General features: G+C 36.3%; 1 protein-coding gene across 1 annotated transcript in view; it reads right to left on the reverse strand.

The window, feature by feature from the left end:
• The window catches only part of nAChRalpha4 (nicotinic Acetylcholine Receptor alpha4), a 700819-nt gene that overhangs the window by 386463 nt on the left and 288717 nt on the right, over positions 1-25639 (reverse strand). The window lies entirely within an intron of this gene.

Below are 25639 nucleotides of genomic sequence, written 5' to 3' on the forward strand. Positions count from 1 at the left end.
GAACAGGATGAGCTAATTGAATGTAAAGTGGGAGGAGTGTCGATAACCCTCCTCATAGACTCTGGTTCGAAGGCAAATATTATTAATGGACGTGATTGGAAACTACTCACAAACAAAAAAGCAATTGTCTGGAATATTGATTTCCAAACGAGGAACACCTTCAAATCGTACGCAGCACAACAATTTTTGGAAATTTAACTTCAGTTTCAAACAACAGTCGGCACAATGGATAAACAGGAAATAGTTACTTCTTTCTTTGTAGTTGATAGAGGAGAAATGTCAATCTTGGGAAAAGATGCAGCTAAATGGCTGGGCGTGTTGAGGTTGGGACTAGGGGTGAATCAAATAGAGTATATATTACCTTTTCCAAAAATAAGGAACGTAAAAGTATCACTGACTATTGACAGATCGGTAAAACCAGTACAACAACCACTAAGACGCGTGCCTGTTGCAGTTGAAGCACTAGTGGAAACTAAAATAAAAAAAGGTTTTCAACGCGACATCATCGAGCCCGTAGAAAGACATAGCCTATGGATCTCACCCAATGTCATAACTTACAAGTCAAACGGTGACATCAGACTTTGTGTAGATATGCGCAGAGCAAACTGAGCGATTCTTCGAGAGAATTACCCGTTGCCGGTATTCGATTCTATCATGACAAAACTTCGAAATGCCAAGTATTTCTCGTGGTTGGATTCAAAATGGGCCTACCACCAGATCGAACTTGATGAAGAAAGTCGTTCCATTACAACATTCATAACACATAAGGGAATGTTCAGATATAAGCGTCTGATGTTTGTGGTCACATCAGCGCCTGAAATTTTCCAGAGGATTTTTGAAAATGAATTATCCCAATGCGAAAAATGTATCAATTATCTGGATGATATTATCGTTTATGGAAATACGGAGCAGGAACACGACTTCGTTCCAAATAAGGTTATGGAAACATTCCAGGAAAATAACGTATTATTGAACAAAACAAAATGTATCACGAAGGTGCAGCAGCTACATTACCTAGGACATGAATTATCACATAAAGGAATATATGCGAACCAAAATGAGATCAAAGCGATATTACTATTCAAATCCCCTTCGTCAAAAGAAGAAGTACGCAGCTTTTTAGGACTGGTTATTCATCTTGGAAAATTCATTCCAGATTTAGCGACTACAACTGAACCACTCCGGCAACTCACTAGGCGGGATACCAAATTTATTTGGTTGAAGGAGCATCACAGTAATTTCAAAAAACTCAAAAAAGCTTTTGAGTTTGAAGAGAACCCCATTAATAGCAAATGCCAGTCCTTTCGCATTAGGTGCAGTGCTTCTCCAATTCGAAGGCGATATACCAAGAGTTGTTTCATTCGCAAGCAAGGGTCTATCGGACACGGAATGCGCTACTCTCAGACGGAGAAAGAAAGTCTCACGTTGGTTTGGGCGGTCGAACGATTCTATTATTTTTTCAACAGGTCTAGAATTTGAATTGGTTACCGACCACAAACCACTAGAAGCGATATCCAAACCGACATCGAAGCCTCCAGCTCGCATTGAACGCTGCGTATCACGACTACAGTCCTTTAGATTTGAAATAATTTACCAAGCAGGAAAAGAAAAAATCGCGGGCTCCTTTTCATGACTATGTCAGGTAAATAATATGGGAACGACCAATGAAGAAATTGACCACCATATATTCTCAATTATCGAACAGAGCACCCCAAAGGCAATGTCAATTACAGAAATAACATCGGAAAGTCCGATAGATCCAGAGTTAGCAGACGCAGTAAACAAACTTAAGGATGATAGCTGGGAATCGGCGGATAAGAATGTTTTTCTCCCTTTCTGTTTTGAATTGACTACCCTCGGACCAATTCTCCTCAGGAACAAAAAATCGTTATACCAGCGTTGAAGAGGCCCCATGTACTCAATCTGGCACATGAAGGCCACCCAGGTGAAACGATTATGAAACGTCGACTTAGGGCCAAGGTATGGTGGCCCTTAATTGACAAGCAGGTCGAACATTTGTGAAACGATGCAGGGATTGTCTGTTGGTTAGCCGACCTGAAAACCCCCCACCAATGACTCGGCACATGTTCCCTAACGGTCCCTGGGAATACCTGGCCATTGATCTCATGGGACCGCTACCGAACCAAGAACAAGTTCTGGTTGTTTTTGATTATTTCTCACGATACCAAAGCGTTAAGTTTCTGAAAACAACAACGTTTGCTGTAATTATCAATCATCTAGAAGGAATATTTTGTCAACTTGGAATCCCGAGGTCCATTCGAGCAGACAATGGTAGACAGTTCTCTAGTAAGGAATTTCAGAAGTTTTGCGAAGAAAACAATATCCAGCTAGAACACACACCATCGTATTGGCGACAAGCTAATGGAGAATTTGAGAACATGAATATATCCTTGCTCAAAAGGTTACAAATGAGTTATAATACTAGACAAGACTATAAAAGCGAAATCAGGAAATTTATCATGATGCATAATGTAACTCCCCATGGAACAACTGGGAAATCACCGTCGGAATTGATATTCAACAGGAGGATAAGGGACAAAATCCCTTCGGTAATTGACCTCGTTGGAGAAGAAATCGACCAAGAAGCCCAGGATAATGACTTGATCAACAAACAAAAAGGTAAAAGGAAAGAAGATGGAAGACGGCAAGTGAAGAATAGTGACATTAAAATAGGGGACAAGGTTGTTACACAAAATATGGTGATTCCTCATATGCTCACTTCCAGGTACAACCCTATAGAATACGTAGTTACACAACGGGTTGGAAACGAAGTAACCCTTGTTGGAGATGGGAAGACAATGAAACGTCATGTACAACACGTGAAAAAGATTCCTTCGAATGAAAATGCTGAAACAGGAAGTATACACACCACGTCATAAACTTTCAATAATACTGATTGTATATTTATGATTTTCAGCCACCGAACAAGATGAAATGCTGGAACAAATGACTACTGCCAACAGTGAGCCCGGAAAACTAGAGCCTCCAAACATTCATCCACCAGTCCAGCAGTTACCCCCTAGGATAGAGCCATTGAAGCTGATGAAAAGGAACTGCATTGGAATGACTCATGGGAAGGTTGAATAATCAAGGGCAACTGGGGGGGTATGAATCGAGCATCGAGCAAGTGCACATCTCGGGATTAAGTTGGGATTGATTGTTAATATTGGAAAGTTAATAAAGTGTTTAGTGAAGTGTTGTATATCATTACACACCGTGGGTCAGCACACCTACCATTGAAGTAACTTCGTCAGTTTGCTTTATTCCGTCTATGATATTCATTTATGAATCAGAAATATAATCCAATAGATATTTTTTCTGAATATGTTGAAGAACGTCCAAATTTTCCTTGAATATATATATATATATATATATATATATATATATATATATATATATATATATATATATATATATATATATATATATATTCAAGGAAAATTTGGACGTTCTTCAACATATTCAGAAAAAATATCTATTGGATTATATTTCTGATTCATAAATGAATATCATAGACGGAATAAAGCAAACTGACGAAGTTACTTCAATGGTAGGTGTGCTGACCCACGGTGTGTAATGATATACAACACTTCACTAAACACTTTATTAACTTTCCAATATTAACAATCAATCCCAACTTAATCCCGAGATGTGCACTTGCTCGATGCTCGATTCATACCCCCCCAGTTGCCCTTGATTATTCAACCTTCCCATGAGTCATTCCAATGCAGTTCCTTTTCATCAGCTTCAATGGCTCTATCCTAGGGGGTAACTGCTGGACTGGTGGATGAATGTTTGGAGGCTCTAGTTTTCCGGGCTCACTGTTGGCAGTAGTCATTTGTTCCAGCATTTCATCTTGTTCGGTGGCTGAAAATCATAAATATACAATCAGTATTATTGAAAGTTTATGACGTGGTGTGTATACTTCCTGTTTCAGCATTTTCATTCGAAGGAATCTTTTTCACGTGTTGTACATGACGTTTCATTGTCTTCCCATCTCCAACAAGGGTTACTTCGTTTCCAACCCGTTGTGTAACTACGTATTCTATAGGGTTGTACCTGGAAGTGAGCATATGAGGAATCACCATATTTTGTGTAACAACCTTGTCCCCTATTTTAATGTCACTATTCTTCACTTGCCGTCTTCCATCTTCTTTCCTTTTACCTTTTTGTTTGTTGATCAAGTCATTATCCTGGGCTTCTTGGTCGATTTCTTCTCCAACGAGGTCAATTACCGAAGGGATTTTGTCCCTTATCCTCCTGTTGAATATCAATTCCGACGGTGATTTCCCAGTTGTTCCATGGGGAGTTACATTATGCATCATGATAAATTTCCTGATTTCGCTTTTATAGTCTTGTCTAGTATTATAACTCATTTGTAACCTTTTGAGCAAGGATATATTCATGTTCTCAAATTCTCCATTAGCTTGTCGCCAATACGATGGTGTGTGTTCTAGCTGGATATTGTTTTCTTCGCAAAACTTCTGAAATTCCTTACTAGAGAACTGTCTACCATTGTCTGCTCGAATGGACCTCGGGATTCCAAGTTGACAAAATATTCCTTCTAGATGATTGATAATTACAGCAAACGTTGTTGTTTTCAGAAACTTAACGCTTTGGTATCGTGAGAAATAATCAAAAACAACCAGAACTTGTTCTTGGTTCGGTAGCGGTCCCATGAGATCAATGGCCAGGTATTCCCAGGGACCGTTAGGGAACATGTGCCGAGTCATTGGTGGGGGGTTTTCAGGTCGGCTAACCAACAGACAATCCCTGCATCGTTTCACAAATGTTCGACCTGCTTGTCAATTAAGGGCCACCATACCTTGGCCCTAAGTCGACGTTTCATAATCGTTTCACCTGGGTGGCCTTCATGTGCCAGATTGAGTACATGGGGCCTCTTCAACGCTGGTATAACGATTTTTTGTTCCTGAGGAGAATTGGTCCGAGGGTAGTCAATTCAAAACAGAAAGGGAGAAAAACATTCTTATCCGCCGATTCCCAGCTATCATCCTTAAGTTTGTTTACTGCGTCTGCTAACTCTGGATCTATCGGACTTTCCGATGTTATTTCTGTAATTGACATTGCCTTTGGGGTGCTCTGTTCGATAATTGAGAATATATGGTGGTCAATTTCTTCATTGGTCGTTCCCATATTATTTACCTGACATAGTCATGAAAAGGAGCCCGCGATTTTTTCTTTTCCTGCTTGGTAAATTATTTCAAATCTAAAGGACTGTAGTCGTGATACGCAGCGTTCAATGCGAGCTGGAGGCTTCGATGTCGGTTTGGATATCGCTTCTAGTGGTTTGTGGTCGGTAACCAATTCAAATTCTAGACCTGTTGAAAAAATAATAGAATCGTTCGACCGCCCAAACCAACGTGAGACTTTCTTTCTCCGTCTGAGAGTAGCGCATTCCGTGTCCGATAGACCCTTGCTTGCGAATGAAACAACTCTTGGTATATCGCCTTCGAATTGGAGAAGCACTGCACCTAATGCGAAAGGACTGGCATTTGCTATTAATGGGGTTCTCTTCAAACTCAAAAGCTTTTTTGAGTTTTTTGAAATTACTGTGATGCTCCTTCAACCAAATAAATTTGGTATCCCGCCTAGTGAGTTGCCGGAGTGGTTCAGTTGTAGTCGCTAAATCTGGAATGAATTTTCCAAGATGAATAACCAGTCCTAAAAAGCTGCGTACTTCTTCTTTTGACGAAGGGGATTTGAATTGTAATATCGCTTTGATCTCATTTTGGTTCGCATATATTCCTTTATGTGATAATTCATGTCCTAGGTAATGTAGCTGCTGCACCTTCGTGATACATTTTGTTTTGTTCAATAATACGTTATTTTCCTGGAATGTTTCCATAACCTTATTTGGAACGAAGTCGTGTTCCTGCTCCGTATTTCCATAAACGATAATATCATCCAGATAATTGATACATTTTTCGCATTGGGATAATTCATTTTCAAAAATCCTCTGGAAAATTTCAGGCGCTGATGTGACCACAAACATCAGACGCTTATATCTGAACATTCCCTTATGTGTTATGAATGTTGTAATGGAACGACTTTCTTCATCAAGTTCGATCTGGTGGTAGGCCCATTTTGAATCCAACCACGAGAAATACTTGGCATTTCGAAGTTTTGTCATGATAGAATCGAATACCGGCAACGGGTAATTCTCTCGAAGAATCGCTCAGTTTGCTCTGCGCATATCTACACAAAGTCTGATGTCACCGTTTGACTTGTAAGTTATGACATTGGGTGAGATCCATAGGCTATGTCTTTCTACGGGCTCGATGATGTCGCGTTGAAAACCTTTTTTTATTTTAGTTTCCACTAGTGCTTCAACTGCAACAGGCACGCGTCTTAGTGGTTGTTGTACTGGTTTTACCGATCTGTCAATAGTCAGTGATACTTTTACGTTCCTTATTTTTGGAAAAGGTAATATATACTCTATTTGATTCACCCCTAGTCCCAACCTCAACACGCCCAGCCATTTAGCTGCATCTTTTCCCAAGATTGACATTTCTCCTCTATCAACTACAAAGAAAGAAGTAACTATTTCCTGTTTATCCATTGTGCCGACTGTTGTTTGAAACTGAAGTTAAATTTCCAAAAATTGTTGTGCTGCGTACGATTTGAAGGTGTTCCTCGTTTGGAAATCAATATTCCAGACAACTGCTTTTTTGTTTGTGAGTAGTTTCCAATCACGTCCATTAATAATATTTGCCTTCGAACCAGAGTCTATGAGGAGGGTTATCGACACTCCTCCCACTTTACATTCAATTAGCTCATCCTGTTCACTTAGGCTTTTAGGGTGTCTAACGTTGTCGATTTTGAAACATTCATGACTCCTGAGGTTATTCCCCTCACACTGGATTTCCTCATCAGATGTTTGCTGATCTAGGTAATTCACACGTTATTACCCCCACTGTAAGGCCTTTTCCTCTGCTCAGTCTTGCATTTGCTTGCGAAGAGACCGACGAGGTCACATTTGTGACACCTTGAGTTCTTTGCTGGGCAATTGGAACTTGTCCCAAGGTGGTTTCCTCTGCAACGGAAACATGCCTGTATTCCTTAGTCACGTACCGATATCTTGTTGACAGACGTACGCGGCAAATTTATCGTGCCAACGTCCATGGCCCTAGATTGGTCTATTATTTGCTCGTGGATTCGAACGAAGGTCAATAATTTCCTCTAATGTTCTTTCCTTCTCTAAAAGTTTTTTTTTATTCTAAAGGGGCCCAGTGGTCGATTCTTTTGTCCTTGATGTTTATCTCCGTTGCTTCATCTGCCGTGTTCCCAAAAGAACATTACGTCGCCTACTTCACTACAGTGTGAAGTATCGTATTCAAGAGCAGAAAGTCTTTGAAACAAACTCGCATTATAATTCGGGAACATCTAACAGCCTGGCCACGGGACACTAGCCGATGTTAATATTCGCGCGGTGCAAACGGCAAAGCGTCTAGCGGCTGAAACAAACGCATAGGAATGTACTTATGAAGCCACGCGCAACGGCGACCGACGAAGCGACCGGCGAAATGTACCGAGCGAATCGGGTGGGCGACTTGCGGCGCGGCTGGCGATCAAAACAGATGCATGAATCTGCACGGCGCGAGCCACGGAGTCGAGCGGTAGTAGCGGCGAATAGTGCAGTGATCAAACAAGTATTGTTGTTTTCGCCGCGAAAAATGAACACCGAGATTTTTATTGCTGAATAAAAGAGTGATTAAAAAGAAATTCATTATTCATTCTACCGTCAATTACAAGTTAGAAGTTGTTTTTGGTTTTATATGTACGAAAAATTACTGTCATATAATTTAGATTTTTGCAATAAATAACATAAATATCTGAAAGTGTTTTTATTCCATGAGATAATAATATACACGGTAACATTCAATTAGCTGATATTTTGGGCAAAGATAGTTCCAAATGAATTTATTTATAAAAAATCCGTTTGCGACCATTATTTTCTTGGGAATAGTTGTTCATACTGATGGATACTAAAGGTAATTCTCCGAAATATGATCAGCTAATTGTTTTAATTTTCTCTGCCAGTGGCGTACGTACGAGTTTTGAAATGTATATTTTTGGCGAAAAAAATACTACGCCACTGCTTTATCTTGATTTAAAAATCATTTTTAAAATCTCCATACATTTTTGAGCACATTTGATTTGTTGGGTTTTCTTTGTCCGACGTATGGTTTCCGCTCAAAAAATTAAAAATCGCTTTACTTAAGGATAAATTCCTTAAAAATCTGATGCGGTATCGTGCATCGACTAAAAGCAACCCATACCATATTTCAAGAGTGCAGGCATTACTCCCCAGAGATTTTCCACAGCGTGTGAACTTCAGTCAGTGATATCTACAAAGTATTGCACTAAATCCGCAGTTTGAGACAAAAATTTTTTTTCACAGACGAAGCAAATTTTTCTCGGAATGCCATTCAAAATTTCCATAACAATCATGTGTGGGCTGAAGAAAATCCCCATGCAATAACCGAAACCCATTTCCAACACCAATTTTCGGTTAATGTATGGACAGGAATTATAGGTGATCATCTAATAGGCCCATTTTTTCTACCAGGACGCCTTGATGGTCGTTCTTATTTACACTTTCTCGAAGAAGACTTACCTGGGTTATTGGAAGATGTGCCACTTGCGTCAAGGCATCGAATATGGTACATGCACGATGACGCCCCTGCTCATTTCAGTGTAATTGTCCGAAACCATTTAAATACAGTTCATCCTAATCGTTGGATAGGTCGCGGAGGACCTCAGCAATGGCCAGCAAGATCCCCCGATCTCAACAGTTTGGTTTTTTTTATGGGGTCACCTTAAAACTCTTGTGTATAAAACTTCCGTTAATACTTTAGAAGATTTAAGAGAGCGAATAGTTGCCTCGTGGGAAACTACACGAAATACGCCGGGAATATTTGAATGGGTGCGTAATTTGATGCGTAGAAGAGTGGAAGCATGCATACTAAGTGCAGGTGGCCACTTCCAACAATTTTTATAATCAGTTTTGGTATTATTACTAATTAACAAATTTAGGCTATTCGTTTAGACTTACTGTCACAAAATAAAATAAAACTCGTTTTTGTGAAAAATTTATTGTTATGCAGATTATGTTTTCAAATATTATCAGGGAATTGGTAATGCGTTATGAAGCAATTTTCAGATTCTCATTCATTTTAGAATTGATCTAATTTCTTAATTTGCTTTCTGTCTAGTTTTATTTTTTTGAGTGAAAATCATGCCTCGGACAAAGAAATACCAGAAGATCAAATTTTCTCAAAAATAAATGAGGATTTTAAAAATGATTTTATTTTGAAAAGAAAGCATTGGCGTAGTACTTTTTCCCCAAAAATATTCAATGCGAAACCCGTAGGGATGCCACTGTTTGAAAAAATACAAATTTGTGTACATCAGAAAATGCGCCTTGAGGCATGGAACATATGTACCAAATATGCCAAAGATGTCTACAAAATTGTCTCAGTTATTATTAAAAAACTGATTATTTTTGAAAACTTTGCCACCCTGTATCTCAAAAGTTAAGGCGTTTAGGACATACGTCCATAGGAAGTTTTTTTCTTAAAATGGGTCTAAGAATTACCTCCTTGAAAATTAGCATGTGTTTAAGGAACACCCTGTATACATAGGTATATAGATAAATACGTTATGTAGATCAATGTAGATGGATATGTATATATAGGTAAGTACATAACAAAATATCAAAAACAATTTTTCAGCGGCACTTAAAATTCTATTCGCATTAACTATTCGATTAATATAATGTGGATGAAAAGGTATCATACTTGGTTAATTGTTTAATAGATTTATTCGATAGGCATGCTCTAATAGTTACATCTAGAATAACGAAAAATGAAGCCCCATGGCTAACATTTACAATAAAACAAATGATACGCGAGAGGAATGAAGAATTGAGGAAATTTAAGCATACAAAGCCACCAGCTCATCTGAAATTTTATAAGAAATTGAAAAATTATTCAAATCAAGCTAAAATAATTTAATAACTCAATCATATTATTTTGTTAGAGGAGTGAAATTCCGGAAAACTTAAAGAATCCTAGTGAATTCTATTTCAAATGTTGCTCCTCCTAATCATCTTCTGGATTATTACTGGCTCAACAACATTGTACCACCTAGTTTTGAGTTCAAAGAAATAGATGACACATTGGTATATGACAATATATGTAAAATTAAATCAAATGCAATGGGTTGTGATGGGTTGAATGTTACGCTAATCAAACTATGGTGCCCTCTTATTGTTCCGTATATCACACATATTATAAATTTTTGCCTGATGCATAGTGTCGTCCCATTAGTTTGGACAAAGGTTGTTCTACTCGAAAATCAACAACCTGCAGAATACAAATATCTAAGGGGGATAAGCATTTTGCATATTCTTTCTAAGATTCTTGAAAGGAGTATTGAAGTACAAATAAGAGAGCATTTGACTAATTTCTCATTACTGCCGACTGTTCAATCTGGCTTCCGAAAAGGTCATAGCTGCACTACTGCCTAACTTAATATTGTAGATGATATAATTACTTCTATCGATGAAGGTCAATGTACAATTTTAGTTCTTTTAGACTTCAGTGGAGCATTTGACACTATAAGTACAGAATTGCTACTTAACATTTTGGGCTATATTGGTTTTTCTGATATGGCAACCTTTCTTTCACGAAATTATTTAAGTAAGTATGTAGAGAGTGAAATGGTCCATTCTGAATATTTGACACTGAAATCAGGGGTACCTTAGGGCTCTATCCTGGGCCCGTTATTTTTTTTCTATATACACTCTCAAATTGATCAAATCTCTGAAATTATGTAAGATACACCCAAATCTGTTACAGTTTTCTTCCCCCACTAGTGGATGAAGCTTGTGAAACTATAAATCAGGAATTAGCGACCTTCATTGATTCAGCTTCTGATCACTGCTTATTGATCAACTCTACTAAATCAAAATTATTGTTATTTGGTTCTGCATATAATCGTGCTAAAACGCAGCAAATGAACGTTAAAATCAAAGATTGTTAAATGTAGTAAATGAAGCCAAAAATTTAGGAGTCATGTTAGACTCAGATCTAAGATTCGAAAGACATATCAATAAGTTGATTCAACGTACATATAGCTCATTAAAATTGATTTATGGGAACCGTCAATTTTTCCAAGAAGTGTTAAAATAACATTATGTGAAACATTAGTTTTATCAAATTCTAATCATGCGGATTCGTTATAATGTCCAGATCTGACTACTGTTCATAGTAAAAAAATCCAGAAAGCACAAAACTATTGTTTAACCTTTCAGTAGTCGCGCTGAATATTAGAACACTAGTGGTCGCTGCGGACTGCCGGTCCGCATTAACAAAATACCCACATTTTGTCATAATTAGTAACATATAATGTACATTAAGGGTAATAAAACAACTAATAAATAGAAATTAGTATATTACGTTGTTTTATAGGCAAAAAAACTTAAACAAATAAATCAAAATAATTACGTGTAAAAAAAACTAACTAAATATATATCCGGTGTACACATCAATTTCAAAATTCTTATTCCCAATGCGCCGTTTCAAAACATTCTGGGCAAATTATGAGAGCGTGCTCTAAACATACATAGGTGTAACATTTTTTACAAAAATAACGAGTGGGACGATTTTTTTTCGATCGCACATAGCACATCGACCTCTTTGATTTGCTGGAGGTTCCGGAGGCTGCTCAACAGGTTCTATCCCTAGAATCTCCCTAATTCTGAATTTTATTGACTTTGGTGTATTTGATAAAGTGGAGCGAATCCTTATCTGCTCGCTTAGAAGTTCAAACGCTAGTTTACGTAGAAAATCTCTTCGCAAAAGATTTGCATCTATATCATTTGCCTTGAAAATTACCAATAAATTTATTCCCGCAACGTTTAACATGGAATAAAAAATTACCATTGGCCACCTCCGAGTTCCACGTGCGCAATTATATGCAGCACAGAGCTTATCAACCGTATCTACTCCACCCTTAGTTTGATTATAATTCACTATTATGTCCGGTTTACCTGTTTCACTATCAATAATGTCGTCACGGTGCAAACTTGACATCAGCAAAACATTTTTGCCCTTCTTTGGAATATACGATAATAACGTACAATTTTCATGAAACGCAAACATAGAAGACTTTTCAGGACGATTTATTGGTCGTGAAAATTCGATAGGAATTTCTCTTTTATTTTTTCTCACCGTTCCTAAAAGAGTTAACTTGAAATTCTTTCTTAGATTTTCTCTTAGTTTGAAACTAGTGAACCAGTTATCAGTAGTCACGTTTCTTCCAGTTCCTCTAATAGATTCACACATCCTTTCCACAACAGCTTCTGGAGAGTTATTTACTTCCCATACACCTGGCGGTTGTTTGCCAACATATGCTTCCATCTTACAAGTATAAAATACTTTTGGATCACAAAGAGCATAAATTTTAATTCCATATTTATTAGGTTTATTGGGTATGTATTGACGAAAAATACATCTACCTCTAAATGCTTCTAGCTTCTCGTCAATGGTAACATATTGGAAGGGAGTAAATGCACTTTCACAATTTTGTACAAACATAACTCGAATTGGTGCCAATCTGTCTACAGCCCTTCTAGCTTCGCGGGTTTCAAGATCGTCAAATCGCAAATGTTGTAGAAGAAATCGAAATCTTTGTAGAGACATAGTAAGCCTAAAAATCTCCACACCAGTGCCATCAACTCGCCATAAATCCTCAGCATTCAAGCGGCTGCTTTTCAATACTCCAGCCATATATAAAAGCCCGATTAACGCTTTAATTTCGATGACATTGGTTGTTTTGGCATCACGTTCACGCGAATATCGGTCTTGAGAGGCCTGAATGTGTTTATTTGTATTTTCCACAATAATTTGTAGCATATTGGCAGGAAAAAAACACTGCCATATTGCCAAAGGAGTTTTTAGCGATTTAGCAATGCCTTTTGGGCCAGGTAAGTGAGAAACTAAATTTTCCGAGCGGGTTCTTACATTTTTTGGGGAACAGTGTTTTCTCCATTTGGTAATTTGGTCCTTACCGAGGAAAAATGGGCCAACATGTTCTGGCAAAATATTTTCATCGTCGTCCGAAATGTCCTGCTCACTATCTGTTTCATGCACTTGTAATTCTACAGCATCTTCTTCCCCATCTTCGCATTGGTCAAAAGGTGGTTCCTCTTCATCAGATGACTCCAAACATTCTTGCATTAAACGGTTTAAACGCTCTTGCTCTTTTTCATACGACCCCATTCTATGAATAAATATATAATATATAATACAGATAAACCTAAAAATACCGAAACTAACGTACCTTTAGTATATAAGCTCTAATAATTTTAAGTACGTAACTAGTCGCTGCGGACTGTCAGTCCGCGATCCAAAATTTTCAGAAAAAACGACAACCTGTCCACTCAACTACTCAACCATAAACTGCCACGGGATCTCGCCGGAAGATAGCGAGAAGCGCGATGCCTATTAAGAGGGGATAATCAAAATTATCGTCGAATAAAAGTAGGTGCGGACTAGGAGTCCGCGCGCGACTACTGAAAGGTTAAGATTGATATATGGCATGAAAAAGTTTCAAAGAACGTCACACAAATTGCTTGAAATCGAATGGATGGATATGGAACTTACAAGAATGCACCATGCAAATTCATTATACCATCAAATTATCCTAAAAAAATTCCTATATATCTCTATAGAAAAATAACATTCAGAACGGATGTGCACAACTTGAATTTGAGATTCGGAAGTTTGTTATCTCCACCGGCGTTAAAAATGAAAACATTGACGCGTTCCTTCACATATCAAATTCACAACTTGCGTAACTCCATTCCTAAATCCTTGCAAAATCTCAGTATCACAAGTTCTAAGTCAAATTATAAAAATTTCCTACTTAAAAAAAATAAAAGTCAGTTTTATTATAACCTGCTCTCCTGTGTTCTCTTGCAACCTTACTATAGCTATGTATGCTATGTATTCTATATATATATTGTCTATACTCACTACCTTATTATTATTATTGAGGAAAAATATGCTATATAGAGTTAAGTAGAAGAACATATTCCTGATGGAGTAAGCGATTGCTTCATTGGAGAAAATAAACTTCGCCTTTTATCTTCCAACTGTTTTAAAAACATTTTTTAATATAAATATACTGTATGTGGAAAATAATAAAGACGTATCATTATCATCATCATTATTTCAATCAATACTTTGCAGTGCTACTACCCATGAAGGACTTCTGATCATAGGATGGTCAACTATTATACGAAGTTATTTTTTTTATATAGGTCAATATTTTTATTATATTTTGATGTTGAAAACAACTATATAGATCTTACACAATATGCACATATCTTTATATATCGAGGAGGCGATAAGTCGCTAGATAGTGCAGCTAAACTGCAGTATCTAGCCTCCAAGGGCTCTTACTTCGATCTCACAGAGAGAAGAGTTAAAGTTGTTTAGTCAACTTCCATCGCCTCTGTAGAATCAGGGTTTGATTATTTCATGTACTGTGCTGAAACTTTCTACTCTAAGAGGGATACTGGCATCTCAAATATTCCGTTAGACCTTCTCATGGGGAGCTTTACGTCTCACGCTTCCGAAAGAGAGGAAGGCTTTTGCGCCAAAATGTCCGATGGAGCCGTCAGACAAAAAGCGAGAGCCGCCACGTTTCGGCAGAGAGCTCTCACATCTCCTGCACCAGGAGCCACGTCTCCTACTCAAAATGTAAAAGAATGAGTGGGGTCTTCTACAAGATGAGTAAAAACTGCTCTCTCTAGTTGACGCTTCACACTAGTGGATTTCGCAACTATTCCATCCTATTCTTGATTATTGACGTTTCTCTGTCGTTGAGGTTTGTTCGACGGTAGAGAAGGTATATGTCAACAACTCGACTGAGCTCGAGGAGCCAGGAATTAAAAAGGCTTCCGGTGTGAATGGAGGCGAGAGACGTGAAGCTCCCCGTGTGAAAGAGTTCTTATTGATACTGAATGGGCTCGAAGGAATACATTTTTCATATACATACTTTAGAACGAGGCTATCATTCAAGAGGATTCCATTTATGAGACCCTGATCCTCACGGGTGCTACCTCATCGCGCACCCGTGAACGGATACTGTGCAAATAATTATTTGAGATAAGTCCTCTGATGTACCAAAAAACAATTTGCAATTCATGCTATCTATCAACCACTTTGTTTGCAATACTTTTTTCTTATGAAATCCTGATTTATATTTGTACATTTCCAGTAAATAGCTTCGTGAGATACAGATACGGATTTTAAAAAATTATTTTCAAGTTTTGAAAAAAGTAAGCAAGTATCAATTCGTTTGAAATATTTATTACATGATCATTCTATTTATTTCATGCCCATTTTATATGCACAAGGGCAAAACGAATCAGTTAATCTCATTGGCATGATCTAATTTCAAGAATGCTCAGAGAAACTGGATTCCTTCTAGGTTGGATAATCTCTAACATTAAATCAAATTGCGACCGTTCTCCATTAATGATGGTCATTTATTCGATTCTGTGCAATTTGCCAAACGACATCACTTCAACTTAAATTTTCACAGAAGTACAAAAATGTGGAAATTTGAAATGGGAAGTAATAAAGGAGATATCATGAAAAAAACAACATATGAATTTCAAACTGTAATTAGGTTTTTTATTCTCATTAGCGATAAAATTATATTTATATATGATACAGTGGAGATCAAATGCAAGTTACTCATTCTATAGTCACTGTATTTTATCCTTTTTATAAATTATTTTTCCTCAAAAAGTTGTAAAAGTTGTAATCGTCATAATATGCCCACGTTTTCACGCCACCTATGAGATGGTGTGCTAAATGTGGTTACAAAAAAGCCGGACTGTTTTGTTCTCTGGCATGTACACATTGTCAAGGCCGGTCGTGCTCTAATATTGAATCACCAACAGTGGAGGATCCGTTTGATTCCAACGAGGCGACATGCGATACATCACTATTAATGCAGTTTACATGTACTCAGGATGAAGATGAAGAAGAAAAAGAAGAAGAATTTGAAAGTTACGACTCGGACAATTAAGTTTCACAACTTTTTTTTTAACTTAAATTGCTTTTATCTTTTCAATCTCTGCTAATATCCATTATTTTGCAATAGTTTCAAATTAAACAGGATCACAACTGACCCATGGAATAGGCCTACTGGAAAACCACATTAAAAAAACGCGCTTAGAACACTAATTCTCAGGTGGCGTGGAAACTTGTGCATATTATGACGATTACTTTTGCAACTTTTTGATTCATTATATCTCAAAAACGGTGACTCGTAGAAAAAAAAAGTTGTGATACATTTTTTGTAGATAATTTAATGGTCTACAATTTTTGTTGAGAGTATTTTTATGATAAAAATTACAATTTTGCTGAAAATCGGGAAAAACTCATTTTTTGATATTTGACCTTGAATACATTTTTTCCATGCAGGAGAAAGATGGGGAAGTTTCAAATTTTATTTTTAATCATATTTTGAACAATTTCACTGATTTTCAGGTAGGTGGGAATTTAGGTAGCTTCGCATGTCTGAATTGCCGGACTAAGATTGTAGATTAGAATATACAGAGCTGATGTGAAATATTACACCTTCCTGTTCAAATCGAACAAGATATCATAGTAGGTCAGAGTTTAAGAACAGTAGTGTGACGTCACTCGGAAATATAGAGGACGCTTTCAAATTTTATTCCAAATTGAAAAAGGAGACTTGCGATACCTGTTTAAAATCTGTTTCTGTTTGATAGATCCTTCAGATCTGTATCCCACATTGATTTATTTTATCAAATCAAACTAGCCTGAACTGAAATTTTAGGTTTTCACGGACGGAAGTCAAAGTCATCATCTGGGCTAGGTAGTCGTAGTCCAAAGGAGATATTGGCTCTAAACGTTTCGCTCAAAACTGCGACTTAACCGGGGGTTGACAGCAATGTGTTATGATTTTACAGAGGGGAGTGCTGAGGAAGATTTTCCTGGTTTTTTATTGATTTCCATAGTTTCCTGATTCAGACGCTTGTAACATATGCTATTATTGTATCGAGTTGTTTCCAAAATGGCAGGATTTTTCCTTTTGCATTGACTGTTTTCAAGTAACTAGTAATTTCATCATAATTTGGATGAAAAATTTGTTTGAAACTCGCCATGGTTCATCCCAAAGAATCTTCGGAAAATTCACTGTTCACTTTATGAAAATAATAAAGTCTATTTAGTAACTCATTTTTCTACATCATGTAAGTAATATCTCTGGGAAAACTTTGTTGTGATTATATATATATATATATATATATATATATATATATATATATATATATATATATAAAGAATACTAGTACACAACCGCAATTCTTTCCAGAACACGTGGATTGAAAGATGCATATAACAAAATAACTGAAGTGACATTTCATGATGTGAGAACTGAAAACAGACTTGCCTCCTTGACAGGAAGTGAATGGTGAATATTTTGAACATTTGTTGGATAAACTGAAATGAATTTTGAATGAACGTTCAATCAGAACTATAAAATTCAAATTCCATAGAATTTAAAAACAAGTGTTCTGATTTCCAAAAACAAGACAGCGTGGAGATAGGAATTGAAGTACCTATCAAATTATGTGATTTGTCACAAATCCCCCTTCTCATATGAAAATTTGTTGATAGTCAACTCTTGGTGACGATTCATTCAACACATTTATTTTTCATATCAGATGGTACTCAAAATTATGCCTTTAAACGTGGTTTTTTAACGATTTCAATATCTTGTCCTGTTTGAAAGTTAGAAAAGACGGAGGCACATTTTATGATAGCACTACAAGGAAGAAAGTTGCAATTATATTCTGATGATAACAATTTGGTTTTCAGAAAATGCATCAAAGTATATTCACCATTCATGATCAAATTTGGAAGACATTTTGAAGGAATATTTTATTTTTCAATGGATCCTACCTTTTTTTACACGCTTTATCATTAGCCTCACCTGTTAGTATGTTTGTAACTCTCCTTGATATTTCATATCGGAATCTGTATTTGACAGAATTATCGACATTATTGCATGATCGCGGGCAGATGGCGCTGTATGTAACCTCTTTGATACATCGACATTATTGCTTGAAATGTTTGCGGGCAGATGGCGCTGTACGTAATCTCCTAGATATAATTCGAACTCACTTCACATGTATTTTTTCATTTGAAAAAAGTTTTTTTTTTATTAACACGCGCGCCTGCTGCCTTATTTGTAACCTCCTTTGCGCGCCTGCTGCCTTGGGCTTGGTAGCTGATATTCAGGCTCCCTCTCCGGAATCGAAAAATATCAATGGTCTTTTTTCTAAACTATATACTGCTGATTGATCCCAAAGTTTAGATAAAATAAATATAGTTTGAAAAGACGAAAAAACACGCATTTATAGCATAGGAAACTGAAAAATGAAAAATAAATATAGTTTGAAAAACTAAAAAACACGCTTTAGAAGAACATCAAAGTAAAAAGTTAAAAATATTCTTTTTCATAATAATAAATAACTCTAACGAACGAAAAATACTAGTATTATTGTGAAAAAAGCGTGAGCGCTTTGTGCCATTTTTTTGTATATCAAGCGCCCGTCGCTTTTTTCACAATAATACTAGTATTTTTCGTTTGTTATTGTTTCAAGCTTATTTGAAGAAAAATATTCTTAACTTTTCAGTTCGATGTTCTTCAAAAGCATGTTTTTCAGTTTTTTAAACTATATTTCTTTATTCTCAGAATCAGAACCAACTCTAGGGAAAAGAGTTGAAGTTAATTATATCCGTGAAAGTTATACATAAGTAGTATGACCTGACGTCGGTTGAATATTTTTTGTTTAGAATTATCATTAGTTATAAATGATATGCGTTTTATGGATTATATAAAGGAAAAATAGCCTCAACTATCTAGTTAATTGTTAGCCAGTTGGTGAGAGAATTTAACATTTGAAGCCATTGCTATGTTAGAGGTGGGTTCAAATCCCACTTTTCGATTCTGGATATCTCCCGATTCTTCTCTCTTCTGCTGAAACGATTTCGCACTGTTCAGAAATTCATATATTGATTAATAATTCAGATTAATTCAGATTATTAATTTCAGAAAGATAATTGGATATCACGAATGTGAATACTGAAGCGACGCTGTCCAAGTTGATTTTATGTTTATGAATGTACCATTTTTTTCATTTTCTCATGTGTCTACATATCCTATTTCGAATATTTCGAAGAAAATTTGGATTTTCAAATCGTCATTAATACTTTTTGTATCACAAGAGTTAGGGAAAAACTGAAATGAACTTTTTTATTTCTCCCAACTACCAAAAACGGCTTTTCTTTTAAGATGTTTCCAATAATTCCAAGGTGAAAAATTATTGGGAATCATGGAATAAATACTCTTTTTCTAATTCTCTTTTCAGCCACTACAAACAGATTGCAGATGAAAAACGGACTATATAATATACCAAAATTTTTAGAAAATATTTATTATTCGGACACTAGTCAATTTTTGTAAAACATAAAAAAAATACTAGCCGATACAAACTTGTAGTTCCTATCGTCTAGTACAAACTTGTAGTTTGTATCGGCTCATCATGAATTGGAGTTTCCATATTCATTCCTCAAAACCCCTCCTATATAGGAAGTCCATCTTCCACTCTACTAGACTTTGAAGCTCTGAAAACATATTTGTTGTCAGTCCTTTCGACAGTATATCTGCTTCTTGTCAGTTGGATTCCACATACCTCAGCTCTTTTTCTCTGCTGATCACTTTTTCTCTGATGAAGTGATATTTCAATGTGCTTGGACCGTTTTGTATGGGGATTATTGGAAAGTTAAATATATTTCTCATTATTCTCAAAAATTCGTATAGGAGTAGGAAAATATATTTTTGTCAGTCATCAGAATACTCAGCTGAATTCCTTCACAAGCAGCAACGAACTCAACTTCAATAGTTGGAAGTGAAACACACAGTTTTTTCTATGCTGTTCAGGAAATCGGATTTCAGAATGATTTGAATGAATAACCTGGAGTTGATTTGATTAAATACCTGGAGTTTATCTGCTATCGGGGTCATTTGATCGGGGTCATTTGCCCAATCAGAATCAACAAAACCAATCATTACTGGGGCTTTTTCTCGTCACCTATAACAAAGTTTCAGTTCAGAATGTCCACCTAGATATCTCAATTCTCTCTCCTACACAATTCTGAAAACAACTTATGCAATTTACTGCGAAACAAATATCTGGACATGCATAATGAACATAAGACTACCAACAGTTAGTTTTCAGACTAATGTCAGTAATTTCTCTGATTTCAAATCCTTTTCTATCGAAGTAACTACTGATTTACAGTTTTCCATTCATAATCTTCTCGAAAGACTTTCGAAATTTTGTTTCAGACTGATAACCAATTCATTTTTCTCCATATATAATTCTACTTTGCCAAGAGTAATCATATGAAATTCTATCTCTATTCGTTGTTGGCTATGTTCAGTAATAAGTAAGCCGTCTACAAAAAGAACCAAATATACTATCTGGATCCATAGATAGTGGATTTCTTCTGCATCGCATCGGATGGAGTAAAGATGATACATTCTCAGGGGTTCTTGATAGATACGTTAGTTATTTACAAAGACAATACGGTTTAAAAATTGGTATATCTCACGGATACTCAGACTACACTAAAAACATAAAAGCAATAGAACAACTAAGAAAAACAATTGCACATTGGAAATCTTATGAAGTTTGTTTCGACGAAACAATGATTATGCCAATTAGTCGAGATAAGATTTTGTCAAATCGATCTGAGGATAAAATAATCATTGATATAGTCATTTTGGAACATATAGAGTGTTTCTTTGAGGCGGGGCAATACAAATCATCATTTTTCAAATGGATCCCCCCGTGAATTTTGTCACTGCTGAACTGAACTTCATGAAAACGTCTTTCCCTCTTCAAAAAATATTGCGGCGTTGTCAAGTAATTGTATAAAGTAAGAAAATCTTCAGGGAAACAGACCACCACAAATGCCATCATAAAAAATGTATGGATGAAATTCAAGCAGAATTATTCAAAATAATCAAAACGCAAGATTGAGATGGTATGGAGTGAAAGTTACATTTGTCAAACAGGAGATTGTATACAGAGGCATTAACTTGAACAAATTCAAATATAAAAAAAAAAATTTTAAAAAACACCCATTATGCTTCGGACACGACAAAATAGTTTCTGAAATTGACACTTTTGAGAAATTTACAATTCAATTTTCTATTTGTCAAAAATTGGCTTTCTATTTACGTATTGACACTTGGTTGCTCTTATTGGAATTTAACATAATCACAATACCAAACTCAAAACTGAAAATCGATTGGAAAAAGTCTGAAGAACATGTTTTCGTTGAAATATTCAGGACCAGGTAGTCAAGTGATCAGAAGCATCGCTTTTCAATTATTCTATCTGCCGGTCGTGTGGGTTGAAATCCTAGTGACTGCAGGATATTTTTTCTGAGAGAAAGTATTGGTAATCGCACGTTGAAACGTAAGACCTCGTTATTCCTTGGCTAGCACAAGTTCCGACTTCTGAGGGCTGCCCGTTCTTAAAGGGACGACAGCTGGTTAATGGAAAAACTCTTTATATTTTTTTTTCATTTTTCCATTCATGAGAGTAAATAATTGAAACGATAATAAAAAAAAATAAGTAGCCACCTTGCTGATGAGTGAGGTGGCCACTTGAAGGGACCTCCTCTACTGATACATCTTCTGGGAAATGCAGTGTCCAAATAATTATCAATACGAACGGTATGGTGAACAGATGCTGCGTCGTGTAAATACCACATTTTTCGTTTGATTCGAGTGGGTAAATGATTACCTAATTGTGGTAACTGGTTTTCCAGTTAGAGGTAAATCAAGCCAGTTATTCTTTCCTTAAAGAAATATGACCCAACGATAGAATTTCCAATTATATTTCTCTATACATTCAGGGATCATTTTGTATGACTGGTAGTTTCAAAGAAATAGGGGTTATCTGTTGAATAGTAACGGAAATTATGTCTACTCACAAACCTCGTTTTATCGAAACATGAAACATGAATGAAAAAAATTCTTTCTTGTAGCAAATGTTGCTAAGCCCATTTACAAAATATTACTTTCTTCTCAAAATCATCATCTGAAAACTCTTGATGCAACTGAACACAAAACGCAGAAGACTGCCCTGTACAGCAATGATATGAAAATTGATTACGCATCTCACTAGCGATATAAAATACTTCTGAATCTGAGGACAATATCGCTCATTTTTAATATATTCAGTTCGTGATCTCAACAAAACTTCATGAACCTGTCCAGTTGTCCAATGTTCCACTGACAAGTGCAGCAGCCCATCAGCATATGATTCGTATTTATTATCAGGTTCAGAAATGTTTAGAGCATAATTTAGAACCTCAAGAATGGAGTTGGATGCTGCAAAATCAATTCCTGGAGGCAATAACAACAATATATTCACAAGCTCCTGAAGAATTACTCATAAAATTATTTTTTAGTTGCAGGAATGGATGTGGTGTATGTTATGGATGCAAAGCACTTGAGCTTATAGCAACTGCAAAGGACAAGCTTGCCGTAATGATCATCACAGAGCGACTCTGAAGAAGAGAGTACATTTTACCCGGACATTCTGGAAAGTCTGACCACAACGATTTAAGACAACGAAAATTATGACAATGGAACAGAAAATTTCACATGCTTGAAAGATGATACAATTAACTGCCTTTGACATCTTTCAGTTCCGGTAAGAGTTTCTGTGGTATGGGCGGAATTAACGATTTGGTTTTGCAACTTGCTAATTGTTTCCTTCATCCTGCTGATTTCATCGCCTAATTTTTTTCCATTCACTTCATTTCTTCCCCGATTTCATCTTAGATCTCCTCTTTGGTTTCCTCTCTGAATTTATCTATCTCTGCCTCGATGATTCCTATTCTTTCTTCGAGTAGACTCGCCACACAACAGAGTTCTTCATTTAAGCCTTCTACATTTTCTAGAAGCTTATTCTCTAGACACTTCAAATTTTGTTGAAGTTCATCATTCAAACTCACTGAATTTTCGCGAAGCTACTCCTCCAGGCACATCAAATTTTGTTGAAGTGTATCTTTAAAACTCACCAAATTTTTGCAAACATTGTCTTACAAACTCTTAGAATTTTCCAGAAGTTTCTCCTCCAGACTTACCGAAATTTGTTGAAGTTCATCTTTCAGCGATTTGGTATTCTCATCGAATATGCTCATTATTGAACTCAAATCACCCCCAGAAACTTCGAATGAATATGTTTCGGGATCTTCTCCTAATTCAGTCAAGTTATCCCACAGTCTACTCTGGAGTACTGATTTCTTTCTGGAATAATCTTGCTCCCACTCCTCCCATTCTTGCTTCAATTCGGCAACTTTCAAGTCCACTCGGTGCACTTTCTTCGAACACATTTTGTCTCTTATTGCCTATTTTCGACAAAACTGTATATGTCCACTTATTTTAATCCAAAACACTTATGTCCGAAACACTTATTTACTTTCACAAGTCTATTTTTCGCAAGAAAAGTCTATCCGTTTATATTTCCGTAGTCCGGTACTGTCCACTTCGCGAAACACAACGAATCACCAGTCTCTCTGCGCGAACAAATAAGTCTTATAGTCAATTTCACCGCAATACAGAGATTGTCCAGCAAACGCACACAGATTTATTTTACAAATCCACTTCTGATCACCACTTGTGACAAATTGAAGAATTAACTGTCTTAAACAAATTTATTTCCAATAATATTTCACTAATCACAATTTGCAATATGGCAATTCCAACAACCCGATAAGGTTTGTTAAGTCATTTTTTGTTTATAAAAACGACAGAAAAAGTTAGTACGACAATGAACATCATTGTTCAGTTAGAATATTCTCATTTAGTTTTCGGTTTCACTAGTAGAAAGGTATCACGTCAATAATCTATAAATGGTCAATTCTCGTCCGTTGGAAGAAAAAATTAAAGCAATTTTTATTTACGGTGCAATGTGTAACTTTCACGAGATCGAAAGAATTTTTAATGAATGTTTTCTCAATCGTCCTATCTGTAGAAAATATTTGAGGGAACTCGTATCCAAACTCACAACTACCGGTGGTGTACATAACAAAAAGCTCCAGGTCATTCGTCCATTCCGGAAGACCAGCAAGTTCAAATAATTGGTGAGATGGTATTAAATCCAGAACTATCTACTTATTCCGTCGCAAATAATTGTGAGGTGTCTCCTTCTACTGCGTGGAGACTTCTGAAGAGGAATAGGTATCATTCATACAAAATAAAATGGTACACCAATTAACTGAACATGACCCTGATCAAAAAACAGAATTTTGCGAAATCATGACGAAAACCATTGCAAGGCATCCTACCTATCTCCACAATATTTGTTTTAATGACGAATGTACATTTTTTTCAGACAGCAATGTTCACAGAAAAAATTGCCGTTATTGGAGTGACACCAACCACCACGTTTCCCGGGAAACACATACCCAATATCCAGAAAAAATTTACAAAGTGTAAGGAATATTGGGAAACCATATTGTAAGACGTCTATTTATTGATCGAAATTAACAGAGGAACTGTATTTAAATATGCTGGAAACTACTGTTGACCCTCTCATCACTGAAATCGTTGAAGCGAATCCTAATGAATTCGATATGAATATTGTATTCCATCAAGATGGAGCACCACCCCATTACTCCAGACAAGTAAGAAACTATTTGGATACTAATTTTCCCGGTCGTTGGATTGGCCGTCGAAGTCTTACAGAATGGCCAGCCCGCTCGCCAGATTTAACACCTTTAATATTTTTTATGGAGCTAATTGCAGCAAAAGGTGTACGAAACTGTTCCGCCATTTTGTAGTAGTTGAAGATATTGACATTACATTCTAGAGTTGTGAAGCATTTGTCAGGAGCTTCAAAAAGATGTATCACAGGACCCCTCTTTCCATTTAATTTTTTTCCCAGATGGCCCCCATTCGCCATCTTGGAAGTTTCATGTGTTAGTTTCACTTCAAAATGAAGTATTCATACAATAATTTCATTATCCTAAATTTAAATTTTTTGATTTGACCCGTACAAAAAATAAAAGAGGGGGATATTAAAGAAAAGCAATGCTTAGAACTAGATGAATGAAAGTGAAAATCTATCATATTCATTCTCCGAAGGCTTTACTAAAGTGTTTGTTAATAAATTGATGGATGTAGCCGTTACTACGTGGTGGGAAATCCTAATGAAGAGAAAAATGAAAATTTTTTCTATGTTTTTTAGCACTTTTATTTGTAACTAACGTTACTGCAGTTTCGTCCTATACGGACATTTTCAAACTCACACAATAAACTAACAATAATAATAATAATAATTTATTCTCCTCTTATTTTACATTTTTTCATATACATATGACATAGTGCAGAAGATAAGCGGGGAAGGGGAATAAATGGGCAAACCTACAGAAGATCAAGTCTGTGCATAGGGGAT

Source organism: Leptinotarsa decemlineata, unplaced genomic scaffold (assembly GCF_025532065.1).
Source record: "Leptinotarsa decemlineata unplaced genomic scaffold, Ldec_3_MD MMD2_tig00000199_RagTag_RagTag, whole genome shotgun sequence".
In the NCBI taxonomy this organism is placed as follows: Eukaryota; Metazoa; Arthropoda; class Insecta; order Coleoptera; family Chrysomelidae; genus Leptinotarsa; species Leptinotarsa decemlineata.